General features: G+C 37.4%; 1 pseudogene; it reads right to left on the bottom strand.

Annotated features, from left to right (window-relative positions):
- Positions 1–317: 317 nt before the first annotated feature.
- LOC124096373 (pancreatic lipase-related protein 3-like) lies at positions 318–13,959 on the bottom strand (annotated as a pseudogene).
- Positions 13,960–15,610: the final 1,651 nt, after the last annotated feature.

The following is a 15,610-nucleotide window of genomic DNA, read 5'->3' as shown; positions in this document are numbered from 1 at the left end:
TCTATGGCCTGGATTAGAAATAGCCCTGTGTACTCTACTTCCAATTTTTTTAACCTATTTTATTATCTAGATCTATATTTTCACGTCATCATTTTCTGGTATTTACTATTTCTAGTTGGAACAATGGAGAAAACAGAGATTATGGTTTCTCCTTTACATCTAGGAAACATGACCTCAAAGAAAAGTGAAAACAAAACATAGTGTCATAGGAAGAGAAAAGTCTGAACAGAGCAATAAGCCAGTCCAACAGAGCATGACAGAGCCCCCAGCGCTGTGCCACGGGGCTGTGCTTGGCTCTGCAACCAGGTGACTGTAGACTATCCTGTTTCCCCAATTGTCCCATCTACATGGAGAAATCTACTTCCTTGAGTGACTTTGTTTCCACTGAATGTGTCAGATCATTTGTGCCTTCTGGATCAAAAGGAAGCAAGAAAAGAAGAGAAAAGGGTAAAGACATACAAGAAGTGCAGCATCCTGGGTACGTCAATGTCGATACAATGTTCAGAGCTGTATTTGGACAGTGCTGTCTATGCTCATGAAAAACACAACTTTAGTTCCAGTGAATTTGGTTAAAAAAAAAAAAAACCGGCAGCAGCAACAACAAAACACTATATTACTACATTTAAAATTATGTATAAACAATGTGTATAAATGCTCACCTTTTAACCTTCCAAAAGTAAATGGTTGAGTGATATCTTACAAAGAAAATTCTTTTATCTTCTGGGCCTTCTTAATTAACTTTTTCAGTGGTATTTGAGTGTCTTCCTTTGCTCATGCCGTTGTATTTGGAGGTATGCTTACTTTCTTTAACCAGGTTTTTATTTGCCATGGTTTGATAACTAATTCAGAAAAAAATTCTAGAAAATGAACTGAATGAGAAGGTGTTTGCTTTTTAAAATCACTTAGAAGCAAAGTGAGCTGTCCCTTCTTCTCCTGCAAGGGTACTTGCTAAGAATGACCAGTCCATACAGATACAGGTCAATACAATGTCTGTCAATGGGGTAATTCCTTTGCAAATGATCCCGTTTAAACAAACAAACAATAGAAAGAAACAGATATTTCATTCTGAATTTCAATAAATTTTTAAAAAGTTTTTCTCTATAACATTATTTGAAAAAAAATTAAAGGGAAAGACAACCTATCAGAGAATATTTTTTAATTAAAGGATTAATTGCCAAAGAGCTCCCCTTCCCTCCTCAGCCTATTCCAATGGAAAATGGCTCCTCACCAGCCCACCAGAGCTTGAATGGTTTCTTCATCCAATGAGCAGCTTTGGCCGAGTCTCACTTGACCTCTCCGTGTATTTGATGCAGTACAGGCATTCTCCCTCCCCTCCTCATTGTCTTTCTCTTGGATCTTTTAAATGCCCAGCTAATTTTTCTTTTTATTCTCTCTCTGCCCATTCCTATCTCCTTCACAGTGGCTTCTTTCTCTGCTCTTTTCTTCTCATCTGACAAATTCTCTGAGGATGATCACATCATCATTTTCAAGCTCTGATTACAGTCTGAGTGACTCCCAGTCTGTGTGTAGTCCACACCTATTCCTAGAGCTGAGACCCAATCTCTACCTTCCTGGGGGAGGGTGTGCAGTCTCTCAAACCCTAAGGCACCTAAAGCTGGAAACCTGTCCCATCATCTTACTCCCAGATACTTTACCAAGCTCAGCCAACTGCATGTCATCCCCAATCAGAATCGTCCTTGATTCCTTGTTTTTCTGCATCCTTCAAATTCACTGAGTTCTGTTTTGTTCCTACTCTAACTATCTGTGCAATCTCTCTCTACTTTTCTGCCTGGATTATTACAACAATAGTCTAACATGCACTCTGCCTCCATTTTACCTTGCTCTAATCCATGCAGCTAGGGTGATTTTTCCATAAAAAGCAATTGATATACTTACAACTCTTCAATGACTTCGCATTCTGTGGAAGAGAGCCCCAACTCTCCACGAGGCACACAAGGTTCTTTCTTCACCCTGGGACCCAGTGTATCTCCCTCAGCTCAGCTCATGTTTATTCCTCTCCTCCGGGTCTCTACAAACCTGACCTCTTTCAGTGTCTGCTCTCTCTTGCTTCCAGCCATTTGAACATGTGGTTCCTTCTGCCTAGAACACCTCCTTTCCTTCTTCTTCTTAACTCAGATTACAGGATTCAGCTTAGAAATCACTTTCCCTGAAAAGACTCCTAGTCTGGCTATGGAAGTTCTTCCTTTATGTACTGCATGCACCTTGAAAGTCTAACTAAAGTTTATTAATGAGGATCGAAGCTGAGATCTTATTTGCTGTCTTCCCTGCTGGCCTGAATTCAACGGAGGACCTCACTGTATTGTTCTTCACTGTGTCCCCAATCTGGCCCAGTGCCCAGTTATTCAGTAGACACTCAATAAAAACTGCTGAATTTTTAAAGATAAGTACTTAACTTAGCTATAGTACTTATGGGCAAACTAGGAAAGAGACCCTGTATTTAAAAAATAATATACTCCTTTAGTCCTCATTTTTTTTAGGTGAAATCTATTTGCAAAATGACCCATTGTTGGGAAATCTTTTTAGGAAAAATAGAAGCAATTTCCCTGGTGACAGAAAATAAGAGACAGTTTCTTACATAATTAGAAATACTCTCCTTTACTAAGTTCATGATAAATTACTATATTATAGTCAAACTTCATAATTTAAATATTGTATATACATTAAAAATGAAAAAGTTGCCTTACAGGTTTCCATGCCTGTTTTCAAAATGAAACAGAAAAACTAAAGCAACTCAGGGGAAAAAGCAAAACTTCCTATTAGAAACATGAGTGGAGGATATGAATAGACAACTCACAGAAAAGGAAATCAAACAGTGATCAACTATGGGAAAAGATGCTCAATCTTCTTAATTAGGGATATGCTAATTAAAACAGAATACAACTTCCTACTCAGAAGATTTGCAAAATTTTAAAAAATTGGCAATACCTTGTATTGGTGAATTCTCATTGGCTTCTGATGAGAACATAATTGTAACAAAACTAAAATCGGATCCAATTTTACAATTTAAAAAAGTTTATTGAGCATATAAAAGTTCAGGAACCAGGATAACTCCAACCAAGGTGGCAAGAAACCCCACTTAGCGCAGTTACAGAAGTTTGTAAAGCATGAAAGAGGAAGCATTTAGTTTAATTTTGCTAAATCAGATTAATAAAGAGGTAAAGCTCATGTTTGTGTGCTTTGTTTGTGAATGTTTGGGCTATAGGATTATGGTGGTTGGCCTTGGTTACATCTAAATGTGACTTTCATTTTTAATTTTTGTTAGAATTTGTAGACATTTTAGACTGTGATTTGGTAATGTCTGGTAAAAGTGGAAATGTCACATTCTTTGATAATATCTTTTCTCTTATGTGCCATGGAGAAACTTCCACAGAATTGCTAATAACCAAACTGGAAACAACCAAAACTCATGTCTATAGGGGAATGAATAAATAAATTTTGGCTGACTTCTACAAAATAAATACATTTGACTTATATATACATCAATGCAGATCTCAAAGTTATAATATTTAATGAAAATAGAAAAAACAGAAACATAGTTACCACATGATATCTTTATTTGATATATATTAAATTTATTTAATACTGCTTTGGGGAGGAAATGAAATGACTATGAGGTACTTCAATTCTTTAATTGAAACTATATTTTAAAGTCTAAGGTAGACCTTAAAAATGTTAACTTTGGGGGCTGGGGTTGTGGCTCAGTGGTAGAGCGCTTGCCTAGCATGTGTGAGGCACTGGGTTTGATCTCATCACTGCATATAAATAAATAAAATAAAGGTCTATTGACAACTAAACAATATATTTTAAAAAATATTAACTTAAAAAAATCCAGTAGCAATGCTTGAGTATTTGCTATTTTTATTTATTTGTTTTTGTTTTTGGTACTACAGATTGCACTTTACCACTGAGCCACATCCCCAGATCTTTTTATTTTTTATTTTGAAACAGTGTCTTGCTAATTGCTTAGGGCCTTGCTAAATTGCTGAGGCTGGGCTCAAACTTTTGATCCTCCTGCCTCAGCCTCCTGAGTTGCTAGGATTACAGACATATGTCACCGAACCCTGTTTAAAAATTTTAAAGAAGGGAAATCTAATAAAAAGATAAAAGCTCATATCTATTGAGTGCTTACCCTGTGCTAGGCCCTGTTCTAAGCACTTTATGTGCAACTAATTCCTCACAAACTCTCTCATTACTATGCTTTTATTCTCCCATTTTCAGACAAAGGAACTGAACTACAGACAAGTCAAACACTTGTTCAGTATTGTTCACCTAGTAAGTGACAGAACAACAATGTGAACACAAGTGGCCTGGCACTAGAACCTCTCCTAATTTAATTCTATTCAATTTAACAATGATTCAAGCAATAAACGTGTACAATAAAACATGTCAAGGAAATTGACTTGTTCTCTAGTTTGTACCCAAAGTTAGCACCCATGTGGCCCAGGAGCCAGCTCCCACGGGTCCTCCAATCTGGCAGATTAACCCCCTTGTCACTTAATATACAATAACTTTGAGGGCCTGCCACCTGCCTTCATCATAGTAAATGCCAGGATCCTCTCGCCACTCAGAGCAGCATCTGTGGCAGGCAGAAGGGAGAGGCGGGAGAGAAGGAGGATGCACAGGAAATGCTAGGTTTGGGTTGTCAAGCTCTCTGAGATCCGTAGTTCACCAAGGCATGTAATGAGCAAGGACAGCTGGGTCAGGAAACTGAGAGGACAGTCTGAGTGCACCCACCTGCCCTACTCTGGGGCACGAGGAGACTGGTTATTGCTGCTCTACCGCTGCTATATCCACAAAGTGCTGCTACAGTAAACTTCAGCTGGCAGGCCACGCCTCCTATCCTGATCAAACAGGGAACTAGCTCTCAAAGGCACAAGGATGGAAATCTTTGCCACTTCCCACTATAAAATAGATTTTCTTTTTCTTTTTATAGTGATAACCAAATGAGAAGTGCATTTAGCTCAGTATTGGCACCGCAAGCTTTATGACTGAAAAACAATCAGATTTAGTATTTTGTTCACATATTGATCTGTGTGGAACTCCAGTGAGCTATCCATGCCTTAATTCAGCTCTGTATAAATAATCACGTTTTTAAAAAATATTTATTTTTTAGTTTTAGGTGGACACAATATCTTTATTTTACATTTATGTGGTGCTGAGGATCGAACCCAGTGTCTCCCATGTTAGGTGAGTGCTCTACCTCTGAGCCACAACCCCAGCCCCAAATAATTAAGTTTTAATAAAATAATTTTCATGTTCCAAGTAAATAATAACATGTTTGGCTATAGCTATTGATTAGTTCAACCTTCTCAGGGCATCTTTGAAGATGACATTTAAAATATGTAAACAGAAACATTTTTTTCCTGGACTTATGCTTGTTTCATGGCAGTATCTGATTACTGCATAATAAATGCCCAAGAAAGCAAAATTGGATGTAATCTTCAAAAGAGCTGAAACAACCAGAATACAGAGAGCTGTTTCAGTTACGTGGCCCTTCAGCAATCCCAGCTACTGCTTGGTGCTCAGCACAGAAGCAATCCATTATTTCCCCAAATAGAAGCTGCATTTTTTTGCTACATATTCAAATCCCCATTTTTTAGCTGGCTGATCATGACTCAAAAAAGTTACTTTCTAATTAAATTTCACTGCAAAATACTTTGCTTACTGCTTTAGAAGATTTGTAGAATCTATAATAATAAGCAATAAAGGCAACAGGACTGAGAAGGCTTTCAGCATAAAAGCAATGATCTCCAGCACAGTTACGTGCAAAGATGGAAGCCACATCTGTGAAAAGAATTGCCAATTAATTGGTAGCAATTAACTGATAACTGGAAGCATGAACCATCTCTTAGAGCCACTTCAAATGACAGATCCTTGACTTGGACATCCAGATCTCATGTTAAGGCTTGGATGTTGCACAACATTTATCAATGTTTCATGTCATTTCCTTTGTGTCAAATAATTCTTTGTGTATATATAAAAGGACATTTGAGCAGGGTTAAATAAGCAAAAGCAAGTGTAGATGACTTTGTGCCTTAATACTAACATCTCCAAATGCTTCCTGGGATCTCTGATATAAATATTTCTGTGCACACAGCATCTCCGCCTTAGACCAATTAATGCTCTGCTCCTCTGTTTCTGCAGGAAAGACTTGAAGTCTCTTGAAGTCACAAAACAGCCAGCAAATGTGAACCAGTGCTGAGCTTAAAGGTGTGACAGCTGGGGAGTATTACAAAGTATACTAAAGACAAATTAGTTTTGTCATTTTTCAGCATGACATTATTGCCACCAAGTTGGAATTATTGCAATAATAAATAAGATAGATCAAAAGACATTTGTGCATTCTGAAGTTTTCATAGCTTTCTAATAATTTATACTTACTTTATCTTATGTAGCAGCATCATTACTGAATGGCATGGACTATTCTTCCAATGACCTGCACAGCTTAGGTTGATCCTTGAGAAACTATATTTTGGTTTAGTATATATGGTAGATTATATTTTATAATTATGCCCACCAATCCACCAATGAATCACTCCTTCCTAGGTCTCTACTTCTTTGCAATACCATGTTACCATTTCTCCTATCAAGAGCCTATGGGGCTAGGGATATAGCTCATGGTAGAGTGTTTGCTGAGAGAGAGAGAGAGAGAGAGAGAGAGAGAGAGAGAGAGAGAGAGAGATTGAGAGAGAGGCTGTCTCTGACTGCTTTTTCACCTCTCCTGGAGGACAGTCTGATCATGTGACTTTCTTTGACCAATGAGGAGGAACTGACACTGTGCAAATTCTAAGGCCTCAGTCCTAAGAGGCCTTTCCACATCCATCCATTGTTGCTATCTTGGAACCAACTGCCATGTTAAGAAATCCAGGCTAACTGGCTGAGCAGAAAGGCCCTGTGAGCTTATAGGTCATTCAATGGGGATCACTAGTCCCAAGGCTCTGGGCATGGAACTCTTGGAAGCTTAGCCAGTCCAGAATCCAGCTAGATGCAAACGCATGAGTGACCTTAATTGACACCAAATAGAGTTTCAATAGAGCTCTGCCTGAATCCAGAACCTCAAAACCATGGGTAAAAAGATAATTGTTAGACCTCTAAGTCACGTCGCTTATTATGCAATTATAGCATCATTTTAGAAATGTAAATAGCAGAGATCAATAATTGGATTGTTCTTTTTCCTTAAACAAGGACTACTCTTATATTAGGTCACTGTAGATATGTAGATTCATAGTCACAATTAGTTGTAATTTAGATAAGATAGTTTTTGGAATATAGTGAACTATTAATTTTAAAAGTAATGCCTTCTTAGTAATAAATGTAATATAAAGTAGAATATATCTTGAAGTCTTAAAACGTACAAAAGGTTGTGGGTTCCATCTAAGGAGGGAGCATTTGTTAGAGTATTTCATATTTTAGTAGTATTTATCTTCCTTATAAGCAGTGAAGTCATACTTCCCATTCCTGGTGTGTACTTCCCTCATGCCCAGGATGTGAAGAATGAGTTTATTTTAAAAGATGAGGATGTTTCAATTTGCAGAAATCAAAATGACCACAACCTTTGGAGTTCTAGCATCTGAAATAGATAAAAGCAAGATAACTGCTTCCAAAAATCTCCTCTGTGCTTTAGTGAAATTCATTTCTGTTAAAAACTTACCAAACTCTAAGATGCATGTGGCGTTTGTGTGAATAACATCAACTAAGTTGGCATGGAGGAGTCTAGCCTGACTGCATTTGGAGTGTTGTAAAAAAATGGCCCATCTGGGTCCAACCCTGGAGAAAGCTTGATGTCTATGAAACCAGGACATGTTCTCTAGAAGAGCAACACGTTGATTGTGCTGCTATTTTGGAGCACAGATGGTGAAGGCAGAGTGTCCTCGCCTATATTGGTCAAATATCAATTGGGACAAAATACAGTCATACAAACTGAGTCTATAAACGTGAGGTATGCATATATTGCAATGTCAGATTCCTGCAAATAAGCAAAGCTGTGTTGAGACCATCTCAAAGCAGCTAACAAAGTCATAAAAATTACAATAGCTATTTTAGGGTCTGTATGGAATATCACATAGATAATAAGAATGTGGATTAAAGAGGATTTTGAAAAGCCACGTCTGAATGCAGGAAAAATTAATTAAAAAGATAAGGGATTTTCAAAATGTAAAGATGAATCTATAAAGCAACACAGTTAAAATAATAGAATCAGTCTTCAGTTAAGGCTCACATAGTTCCACTTTATTATAATAAAGAAGAAAAGCCTGGATCCCAGAGAAGTTACTGACCTGAGAGGGTCACTACATGTTAATGGTACCTGACTTAGAGGCCAGGTGTCAAGACTCTCAGCCCATTGTCTCATGTTCAAATGTTTAGTAAAATAAAGGATAAAGTATCTAGCAATCTCTAAAATGGTACAGCCATTCACAAAGTCACTCGTTTCTACATTCAACAATTATTTATTAAATCAGGAACCAGGTTCATCTCTAGGATACAAAGAATAAGACTTATCCTTGTGTTCAAGGAGCTTTCCTTTGAGTGGGAAGGTACCTCAATCCAGTGTTTCAGTGCAGAGACAGAAGTAAACATAGGAGTGTACAAGCACAGATAAGTGACATGCAACCCACATTGGGGTTTGGATATGAGGTGCACCACCCCCCAAAGCTCCTATATTAATGAAGAAATATCAACTGATTGGATTGTGATCTATAGCCTAATTGGTCCATCTTAGTTTGAATAGACTGAGTGCACCGTAACTGTGGACAGGTGGGGTGTGGCTGGAGGAGATGGATCACTGGGAGTGTGCCCTGGAAGGGTGTATCTTCCCTGTGGCCTCTTCCCCTCTCCCTCAGTCTGCTTCCTGAGACTGCCATGAGCTGAGAAGATTTCCTAAACTGGGCCCTTCCCGCATGACATACTGCTTCATCTTGAGCCCAGAGCAATGGAGTTGGCCTTCTATGGACTGAGACTTCTGAAACCATGAGCCACTAATAAACGTTTCCTCCTTCAAGTTGGTCTTGTCAGGTATTTTTGGTAACAGTGATGAAAAAGATAATGAAAACATACAGTCTTGGAGAATCAGGAGATGCTTCTTGACCTAATTGGAGATTACAAGTGGAGAACTTAGGGACCAAAAGAGTCATCCAGGGTCAAGATGGGGTAGTAAGCATCCCAGAGGACAACTGAGAATGGATGTGGATTCCAGACGAGAAAGTGAAGCATATTTGGGAAATTTGAGAAACTGTATGGTCATCCCTCAGTATCCATGCGGGGCCAACTGGTTCCAGGAGCCCATGTGGATATCAAAATCAGAGACTGCTCAAGTCTCTTACATAAATTGATGTAATATTTGTATATTACCTATGTACATCCTCCCAGATACTTTAATCTCTAGATTATTTATAATACCTGATACAATGTAAATGCTATGTAATTAGTTGCCATACTGCATTATTTAGGAAATAACAAGGAAAAATAGTTTGTTCATGTTCAGTAGAAATACAACCACCATAGTCCTAACTACATACTACTTAAATGAGATATAAGATGAATAATACTCAAACGGGTTCGAGAGACTGAGGGTCTATGAAGCGGCAGGAGGCCCTGACAGGGTATACCCACACATTACTTCATTTCTGTCCTGGATTCTGCATAGTGCTTGGCATGCAGCAAATTCAAGCTTTGCTTTTTGGAACTTTACGGAATCTTTTCTCAGTCTGCAGTTGGTTGAATCTGTGTATGTAAAACCGGCAGATTCAGAGGGCTGACTGTAACTAGTTTGCTAAGGTGGTGTGTCGAGTTCCAGAACTGGTGAGCATGAAGACAGCATGAGTCAGATGTCATCAGAGCTACGTCAAGGAGTTTGAACACGATCTGGCTATCAATGAGAAGCTATTTCAAGTTTGCAAAGGGGAGAGCTACATGATCAGATTTATATTTTAGCAAAATCTTTTGCTGTGATGTGAAGATCGGTCCCAGAGTAAAGAGGACCCAGAGCAATGCTGCCATTGACCCCTCTGGAAATGTGGCACAAAATTATATTTGTACCATAGCTATGGGGTGTTTATTGCCTCACACACTTGCTGTAGGATTTGTTTGTTTTATTTTTCTAATATAAAAGAGAAATTATAGATTGAGGAAAATAGAGGGGGCCTAGGATTAGAAACTTAAAGAACACCAACATGTAAAAGAAGGCAGAAGAAAAGAAATTGCTGAAGAAGCCTGGAGAGATACAGTCTGATAAACAAGGACAACCAGGAGGGGTAAGAACAAGGGGAGGGATTCGGATCTGAAGGAATGAGGTAGGCGAGGGCATCTGTTAGAAGGGAAGGTGAGGCTGGGTGGGGTGGGGTGGGGTGGGGTGGTGGGGAGATGGACTTGAGCCAGTGCCAACAGGCAGAGCTGGCGAGAAAGAGCTTGATGGGGCCAGAGAAAAATAAACAGATGACAAATGAACAGCCCAAAGAGGGGAGGAGAATTAAATAACATACATCCGATCAAAGCATTCGTGCTTAAAAAAGAAAGAGGAAAAAGCATTTATCTCATAACTACTCTTCAACTCAAGGAAGGATTTTGTTGTGTTGTTAAAATTCAACCACTGACTCACCCAACTTTTTGATGCAGACAGGATCCCCGGATAGACATATCCAAACACTGGCACATCTCAGACTATTTTTATTAGGTACAAGGCAATCAGATACCCTATGGGCTGGTGACTGGGATCAGCTCTCAGCCCTCCTTGCCCTCATTCTCCTTCTCCATCAGCCTGGTAACCCATTCCCAGACACCAGCTTGCACCAGAACCAGTCCAGGTGGGAAATGTGGTGGCCTGGTTCCCTAGGATGAGATGTCAGAAAGGCAGAGAGGAGATAATTGTTTCTCTGGTTGCTCCTTCCTCAGCTTGTCCCCTGAATTATTTCTAGTCGGCACCAGGATACCCTTACTCTAAACCCTCTCCCTCTTCACCTTGGGCCTCCAAAGCAGCCTGTTCAGTTTAATGAGCATTCAATTGAACAAACAAGCTTCCCTTCAGTTCCCCAAACTTCTGCCAGCTTCTTATAAGCCACTACTGTTTATTTACTAGTAGAAGAGCCCACTGCTCAGGCTCCAGGACCCGGACAAGGGGTCTGTAAGTCTGTCCCATAGCAAGTGCAGACTGTAATGTTTTTTGAATGGATGAATAAATCCTCCCTAAAAATCTAAAAAGGTCATGCATCTTTATATTTCACTTCATTGCACTTTAGGGTAGGAAATTACTTTCTACAGTGGTGGAGCATTTGGAAATCATAAATGTCTTGTAATATACTCCTCACAAATAGCAAGGTCTAATTTATTCTTTTAGGAAATGTGTAGGTTAAACAGTGTCTCAACAGACATATAGACCTGACTAATTCACTGTCATGGACCCTCTTTCTGTGGGAAAATGCATTTCACTTTGTAAACAAACAGCATTTGTAAGATGGAAATGGCTCACAATCATTGAGGACAGATTTATAATGTGTTTAAAACTAATGGAGGTGGTCCACAAACTGACCAAGGCAGTGACCTTGGGAGCTTTTGGTGATGAGCCCACGTAGACACACTGCCACCAAGTGGTGCTTCTTATAACCACAGGCTCTCTTGTAAGAAGAAACTGCTCTTCAGGCTACCATGCACATCTTCAGTACCTGTCTAGACTAATAAGGACAAAATTATCAGAAACTCTGGGTGTTTTATTAAAAAAAAACAGATTATATATACTTTTTAAAAAATCAATTCATCCTACCATGAGAACATTAGTAAGATAAGCCACTTCAGCACCATCAATGGGGAGACTGATTCTAACATGAATGCATTCCAGTAGACCCTTAGTCCAGTCAAAATTATTGCAGTTTATGTCTTCCACTTGAAGAAAAACCTGGCACAAAGATTCATTATAACCATTAAAGAAATAAGTGTTAAATAAAACTAAAGTGTTTCAACTTTTCACTTCATAATAAGAAATAATACTAGTCAGTAGTAATTGAGAACCCACTGAATGCTAGGCTCAGCCCTAATCCTTTATGTATGTATATATATATATATATATATATCTGCATATATAAATATATATATATATATATATCTGCATATATAAATTATATATATATATATATTTACTTCTGTATCTAGTAAATAAACATATATACATACATATGTTATTTGATTCTTAATCTGAGGTAGGTACTAATGTTATCTTTACTATATGGCTTTATAAATCATTAATTGCTATATTAGCAGTCTATTAATCTTGAATATGAGAAAAATTAATTTCATGAAGTTAATATAGAAACTTTTTTCTTACATCAAATAAGTAGTTGACCATACCATACCATTCAGTAGTTTGTCTAAGGTGAAAATTTACCCAAGATTGATTATAAAAATCTGCTACCATGATCTCTGTAGTTCATAAAAAATAAAAATAAATGGGAAATGGATAAGTCATTTGAGTCCATAGAATACGGATAATGTGGATAACCAGATGGAGGATTCCATGAATATGCATTAATACCCTGCAAAGTACATTCCCATTAGATAGAAAGTATTCATCTCAGTGTAAAGAGTTTATTTACATCATACATCACACGACTCTGCCAATTGCCATTTGTTTTTCATCCCAGAATGTAGATATGGGTGATCTTGTCTGTTCTGAAATATGAGACTTGGATAGTTACACAATTAATTGAACTGAACTCGTCTTTCAAGTAGAAGATTTTTATGTAAAATATTCCATATTATTCCAAAGCTGCTCAAAATTCTTTTGTTAAATTTCATATTTAACAACCTTCTCTAATACATTTTTGCTAAAGAAGTAGTTACTGCTACATATTGTAAAAGTACCAAAAACTTATGAATGCATTATAAAACATAACATATAAATTTAATCATAAAAAGGAAATAAAAATCTTTGGTTTTCAAAACAAATTTACAAGTCTATGTCGGGAAGTTTATATCAGAATTTCCATAACTTTACTTTTATATACCATTTTTTGGTTGTAATATAATTCATGAAAATTGTCTTATTTGGATTTAGAAGTATGTTACAAGAGTGGCAGAAATAGAGATTGTCCTTCTCACTTTATGAGGAATAGAGCCTCATTACATGAAATATAACAGCATAATATAAATAATTTTATATGATTGTGCCAAATATTATTTTGTATTTCTTGAATTTTTATGGGTTGTTTTTCTAATCAAACTCTCAGAGACTTTAGGATGCTATGATTTTAAGTGATTTTTGTCATTAAAACAACAATTAAAAGGCAGAAGTATTAGCAATTTTAGAATCCAGCTGTGTTCTTTTCTCAAGATTACTTTGGCTATTCTGATTCTTTTTTTTTTTTTAGTTCCTTATGAATTTTAGGATTGTTTTCTCTATTTCTGTGGGGTAAAAAAAAAGGAATTTATACAACTCAATAGCAAAGAAGAAAATAATTCAATTTAAAATATAGGTAAGCTACACTGAACAGACATTTTTCCATATAGGATATGCAAATGGCCAACAAGATGTTCAACATCTCCGATAATCACGGAAATGTAAATCAAAACCACAGTGAGGTCAGAATGGTATTGGCCACCTCCCAGACCCAGCAAAACTCAGCCAAGAAGGGCAGGCTTGAAGCCAGGAGACGACAGCTCAGTAACCTACACGTCCCAAGCTTCACTTTGTCTCACCTTCTCCTCCAAAATAGTTAACAGCACGATTTTTAGCTCACTCATTGGCATCCATTATAAATTTAAACAGTCATCTTTTATTTTGGATCCATATCGCATAGCCCTTATAACTTGACTCCCACTTCTGTATGAGGAAGTCTCCAGCAATGCCACCCCCTGTGTTTCCTTCCCTCTGCCTCCCAGGTCTAGCAGCTGCACTTCACTTTTGTAAGGTCCTTGCTTAGCATCTGGGTGGCCATCTTTAGTAACAGCGGCCATTTTAAGGCTTTCCCACCCAAGGGCATTTCCAGGAAAGGCTCACCACTCCCTCATACCAACCCCACCCTTAATCACCCACATTAGGACCTGCCTGGCTCTAATCCCTGAGCCTGCCCCATAAAAGTCCTGAACCCCAAGCCTGTTTTGGAGAGATGGCCTTTATTTGTCAGCTCTGACAAACTCTCCTGTGTATCTCTGCCTGGTCTCCATCTTTCATTTCTCACTCACCCCAGTTCCTCGCTTTCCTTTCAACTTTCACACTGTCAAGACAGATAACATTCAGATTTGTTCTATAATCATAATGAAGTCTCCCATGTTTTGTCTGTAGGCTGACCCTGAAGAGTTAAAAATCAATAAACAAAAATTATATTATTATAACTAAATGTTTCCCCCTTCAAAGCCAACTAGTGTGCTAAAATTATGTTTCCTTCTCTGCACTTTTATTGTTCAGACATCCATTCCCTTCAGAGAATATTCAAATGAATCACTTTTCTAATACTTGAAATGCTTGAGCTCAATGGCATGTTAGTTTGATACCTCTTTGGATCATGCCCCTCTTGTGCTATTTTTATCTCCTCGGACTCTCCAGTTGCTTTTCTTTTCCTCTGTTGATGTCAACATGTGCCTTCTTCGATGGGTCTCTAGTCTATTGAGGCCTCTTAATATTCCCCCTGCTTGACTCCAGTCTGCTTTTCCTCTGCTGTGCACTTTATCTCCAGTTCTAATTTGGACTGGGGATTTCATATTTGGATCATGGCTTTTGAATACAGCCTTCTGTTTTTCCTAGAATGTCCCACTGTCTTTAGTTTTTGCATTTGGTGGCTTCTTTTGATCCTGGTTCTGGACTATATTATTCAGAGTTTGGATTTTGAAAAGAAGATTTTTATAACTCTTTCTAGTCCTCTATGTTTATAACTGACAAGAGTTATTTGCCATTTTGTGCTTTTCCATAAGGAAATACTCATAAAAGAGCATAAATATAGAGGAAACTAGATGTAATAAAGCAAACTGGGCAACATCATAAGGTATTAAAACCATTTCAGAGAAAATGGGAAGATTAAGAATCCTCTAAAAGCAATGTGCTTGCTATAAAATTAATAAATTGAAACTGGGTCAACAATTTAAATAGCCCATAATAAAATATATGGTTTTTCAATTATAAAATTGAAGAATATTATGCAGCCATTGAAAATGTCCATAGAGGATTTGTGGATATTTGTACAGAGAAAAAAAAATAAAATTCAAAGGAAGTATACCAAAATATTAACAATGGTGAAATTGCAAGCATTATTATTTTCTTCTTTTATGTTCATCCAGGGTCTCAGATTTTCAATAATGAATATGAGTAACAAAAAAGTCACAAAAGGAAGAGACAGTGTACTTTTTTCCAAATAACGCCCAATCTGTCTTATTAATCATAATTAAAAAGGCAAAAATTGATCATGTGTCTATATATATATATATATATATATATATATATATATATTATATATATAAATGAAGACTTAGAAAAAGCTACTATTAAAGTGAAATATTACTCTGCCATTAAGTGGCAGGAACAAATGCAGGTCACTCTATCACTAAATGGAATTGGTTCATTAGTTTTGCTAGGTTATGTTATGGTAACAAATACCTTCAGATCTCATTGGGT

Source organism: Marmota monax, unplaced genomic scaffold, assembly GCF_021218885.2.
Source record: "Marmota monax isolate L192 unplaced genomic scaffold, Marmota_monax_Labrador192_F-V1.1 WCK01_AAM20220418_F8-fsc00004, whole genome shotgun sequence".
NCBI classification, from domain to species: domain Eukaryota; kingdom Metazoa; phylum Chordata; class Mammalia; order Rodentia; family Sciuridae; genus Marmota; species Marmota monax.
The sequence above is the reverse complement of the archived record's forward strand: the minus strand, read 5'-3'. Positions and strand labels throughout refer to the sequence as shown.